This window comes from Alosa pseudoharengus, unplaced genomic scaffold (genome assembly GCF_046254945.1).
Source record: "Alosa pseudoharengus isolate Yale_2024_CS ecotype anadromous, Long Island Sound unplaced genomic scaffold, YU_APseudo_1.1 YU_APseudo_1.1_scf_6, whole genome shotgun sequence".
NCBI classification, from domain to species: domain Eukaryota; kingdom Metazoa; phylum Chordata; class Actinopteri; order Clupeiformes; family Clupeidae; genus Alosa; species Alosa pseudoharengus.
Genome location: NW_027468848.1, coordinates 35978933 through 35983932, shown reverse-complemented (window position 1 = coordinate 35983932; position 5000 = coordinate 35978933). Strand labels below are relative to the sequence as shown.

The 5000-nt window shown below is 48.4% G+C and overlaps 1 protein-coding gene across 3 annotated transcripts in view; it reads left to right on the top strand.

Annotated features, from left to right (window-relative positions):
• Positions 1-5000, top strand: part of pebp4 (phosphatidylethanolamine binding protein 4) — a 93702-nt gene that overhangs the window by 80924 nt on the left and 7778 nt on the right. The gene's annotated exons all lie outside the window — the stretch shown is intronic.

The following is a 5000-nucleotide window of genomic DNA, read 5'->3' as shown; positions in this document are numbered from 1 at the left end:
GTGCTTAAGAGTTCTTAAGGAGTCCCCCTTTACAGGAAGCGTTACCTATTAGTACCATGGGATCCTGCTGTTGCCGTGCTCTCTCGTCTGTCTCGGCGACGGGGAACGAGCTGCGTGAATAATGGGGACCGCTTGATCAAGGCAGACCGCGACGGTTTCCGAAGCCTATTTTCTCCAAGTGCTTGAACTTAATAAGGAAAATGCTAATGATGTTAGCTAGAGAGAGAGAGAGAGAGAGAGAGAGAGAGAGAGAGAGAGAGAGATGGAGAGAGAGGGAGACAGGGACGCTGTGTTGGAGAGTGTCTCTGTGTGCTTGCTGACAGGGTCCTGAGAAGGATGATGGAGGCCCACACGCCCACTTGCAATTAGTTTGGCAGACATCCCCCCAGCAGCAGGGAGAAACATACACGCATACAAACACACACACACACACACACACACACACACACACACACACACACACACGCACACATGCATGGCCTCCAGTCACCGTGGCAACTCTGTGGCAGACAGGGCACCAAAAATACCCATGATTGGACGGCTAGGAGTTTCCAAGAGGCTCACTCATGGACCAGTCTGGGGAGGATAGGGAAACAAGATATGCTGAAGGATTATCGGTGGTGAATGTATTCAGGACAGATTAACCCTGCCATTCAGCTGGGCTCAGTTTGTGCCCTACCTCCTGGGCAACCACCCCATGTTTTTTCTTTTTCCCCCTTTTTTTGCCTTTTTTGTATGTTTTTGCATTGTCTGCTGGGAAAAGAGAGAGAAGAAGTTGGTATGTGAGTGAGTGAGTGAGTGACTGACTGACTGTACTCTGGCGTACCTGGAGAGAGGCGTGGCCGCCTGTCTCCTCCGCTCTCGCGGCACCGTGAGTGATTCGCCGGGAGATGGTGCCGACCGCCAGACATCAAGGCCGCGGCCTGGGAAGAGACGGGCTGCCAGTCTTACCCCCAGCCGTTTGAAGTCCTGACAGCTTTGTCAGCAAACAATCCCAGCACATTAAGTCTGAAGTCTTTTTGATGTTAAGACACTGGAAGAGAAAATGTCAAAATGGATAGATTTTTTGAGAGGATTATTTGGTTTATTGGTGTTTTTAGGGAGGACAAGTTGGAAATCTTTCTTCTTATCAAGGCACACTTTGCGAATAATACTTGTCAAAATCAGTTAAAGTTAGGCAGGTCAAGCTGTGGAAGATATAGTTTTGGAAGGCTTTCCCATTTCCATGTATAATGCGGGTCTATTATTGGATCTCTCTCATGAATATCAAGTTTGAGCTGTGCCACTGAAGTACGGCTACGTGAATTCAGCTACCTCTGCTACAGCCTGTGATATTGTCCTATTCGCCTCCATCCCCTTTCCTGTAATTTTATTCTCTTTATTGCGACAAAATTACCATCATTGTGTTGATTTGTGAGTCCATTAATAGGCTGTGGTGCCCATTTCCTGCCTGTTCATAATCTTCAGATGAAAATGGCCTCAATCATTCTTTTTTACCCATTCACTACTGAGATCCCTTCCATGAGTCTGTCTTAACCCCTGACTTGCATGCATGCAGGCCCGGCCCTGGCCTGGCCCCCCTCCCCATGTCTAACCTTCATCTGCCACAGAATTAGACTGGACACACCCAGAGCTAATGCCCCGGGCCCCGGCCATCACCCGCGTTCAACTACTTCCTCCCTCTCAGAGCTGTCCTCCAAGGAAATGAAATTAAAGAATTTATAATAGTCCAGCGCAATGACCGCCATGTCAGTCGATTTGTCATCAGTCTGTTTTTTGACAAGAGCAGGAGGATTGTTTGTTTTGGTTTGTGAGCGCAACGTGTATGAACTTTTTTTTGTTTATCTTAGTCATTTTATCCTTTTCTAAAGTTGTGAGGGCCCCATTACCAGCTAATACGGAGGATTTCTCTGAGCACTTGACTGAGCGGGCCTTTGCTTTTCACCTCACTTATCCTCTCATGACTATCAAAATAAGTGTGTGTGTGTGTGTTTGTGTGTGTGTGTGTGTGTGTGTGTGTGTGTGTGTGTGTGTGTGTGTGTGTGTGTGTGTGTGTGTGTGTGTGTTGCAGCAGTTTATATTTAACCTGCCTCAGCAAAGACAGCAGGGAAACGCCACAAGATCCCGGGAGCGGTGGCGGGCCGGTGGCGGGCCGGTGGCGGCGTGGAGCCGGCTCTTCCGCTCCATCGTTAGTGTCCGCGTCCGTCCGCCTCCCCGGCTCGTGGCGCGCCACCAGAGGACATCCCTCAGGGCGGCTGACACTAATTGAGGTGATTGGTGGGTGAGGAGCGCTGGGGCCGTGGGTGTGGAGACTCCTAATGACCATTTCCCACTTCCACCGGCCCCTGCGCCTGACTCGATTTGCCGGCTCTGATCTGACGCTGGCCCTCGCTTTCATCTGCGGATGTCGGCGTGGCAACTGTCGCAGGCCCAGACCAATGACATGATTTGGGGTGGGGGGATGGGCGGGGGAGTGAGGGGGCAGTTAGGGGCTCTGGAGTGGGTGGGGCAGCGATCCTCACGGTGGCAACTTGTTGTTGTGTGTGTGTGTGTGTGTGTGTGTGTGTGTGTGTGTGTGTGTGTGTGTGTGTGTGTGACTGGATATACTAGTCTGATCAAATCAATCTGTGTCTTATAGTAAAAGGAGTGTACATAGTATGTATTTTATTTGTTAAACATTATATGGTATTTGTACAAATTAGTATAAATGTGTATTTGTGTGCATGCATTTGTGTGTTTTTGTGTGTGTGTGTGTGTGTGTGTGTGTGTGTGTGTGTGTGTTTGTGTACCTGTGTTTGTATGTGTGCGTGTAAGCGTGTGTGTATCTATGTGTGCATGCATTTGTGTGTTTGTGTGAGTGGGTGTGTGTATGTGTGTGCATGTGTATGTGCGCACGTATGTATGTGTGTGTGTGTGTGTGTGTGTGTGTGTGTTTTGGTATGAAATGTGGGTCAGCAAATGGACAGGGACAGCTGGTCATTACACAAGTGGCAGGGAGGGGTGCGGAGCAGAGGGCACGTACCCAGCCTGTGGACAGGAGGGGCGTGGCCACGATGGTGGTGGGGAATCCCCGCACCCTCGGCAAGCCCACAGGGCCTAGTGTGTCAATGCTCGTGACCGTGCCAGGGGTTCCACAGACCTCGATGACGAGGGCAAGGCGTGGGTGGGCACACACAAACACACACACACACACACACGGGACCGGGTGCTAGTGTCACTTATCTGCCAGTTGGCATGGACAGTGTGTACCAACAGCCAAGGACACGGGCCACCCCTTTGCCAGCCTGGAGGTGAGACTGGCATTGTGGCAACCAAGCCTCAATGCCATCTCAGAGAATGTGCAGCGGGGTACAAAGAGAGGCTCTCGGGTTGCTTTTAGCTCCTCCGTGCTAAGGCTGTGGGAAGTGTCACAATTTTGTAATCGGAGGTTAGTCTTATACAATAAATAACAGACTGAAGATAGTAGTTTGCCTAATATCTTTGCAACATATGTCATTCATGTAGTAGGATAGTATGCAGCATCACTTACAAGGTTTAGCTGAAAATGAATGACAAATACAGTACATGTCGTGGATGAATTGTGTCTCAACAGTATCTCAACATTTATTGGGAGGAAAAAATCAACACTTTTCAAAGTAATTTTGACACAAACCAGAAACTCGCTTTATGGTCATGAACTCTATAAGCTTCACCATTCACATGGTGAATGATCATAACAGGTGGACTACAGCATCTAGACACAGCGGTATCCACTCTCATTTTGTTTCCACAAGTGTATGATGGTGGTTCTGACATTCCAGCTGTACTTTCTGTTCCTAACTGTAGTTGTTTAGAGAGGTCAGGAAGGTGAAAGTCCATCTTCACACACATAGAGTAGAGTACAGTAGCCCTTGTGGGGTGGACGCCTGGTTCTCTGGAGCGCTCCTGAGCTGCCAGCTGATATTGCCGCCTCAGCAGAGTCCTCAGCACAGTAATTGAAGCCATTTGCAACAGTGTGGAGTGTAGTAATGGCCAGCTTGGAGTCGCCCACCCACCTACTGATCCCATCATTAATCAGGCCTCCAGTCAGACAGACACACAAACACACACGCACACACACACACACACACACACACACACACACACACACACACACACACACACACACACACACACACACACACACACACACACATACAGACACACACACACACACACACACACACACACACACACACACACACACATACATACACATACACATACACATACACATACACATACACTTGTACACACACATGCAAATGCACACACACACACACACACACACACACACACACACACACACACACACACACACACACACACACACACACACACACACTTAGCCTTTATGCACTTTATATGATTCCACAACATCACTGAGTCAATTTTATTTTATTTTATCAGGAATCAACATATTTCACATTCAGTTTCAGTCATTTCAATTCAGTATTTCGTGATGGTATAGTGTGAGGTATAGTGTGCTTGTCTGTGTGTGATGGAGGTATAGTGTGCTTGTCTGTGTGTGATGGAGGTAGAGGGCTCTATCGTGCGTCCCAGCGCAATTGACTTTGTATACTCGTGCTTTTGTCTTTCCTATTTTGCAGTCAGCACATATTGGAAATTTTCCTCCATAGGTACGTGCCTGTAAATTAGGGAATTCGATTGCGCCCACTGGGGCGGTTCAGCGAAAAGACGGGGCGTGTTCCTGCGCAAACGTTCACTGTTGATATTTTGCAGTTTCAGAAAACAATTCCGCCACAGACCAGGAACTCCCTGGTCTAAAGTCTGTGGCGCAAATGCAGATGCTATTTTAAGGGCGCATGCATGACCACAGGCCTGCATGAATGAATGTGTTGCACACCAATCTACAGACACCCCCGTGCACAGACGGAAACATTCAAAGCCTTGATAATATTTGTCCATTTCCCGGTTTTGTTCGTGCATTGGTGACCTAAAAATTTAGTAGCCTATATAGT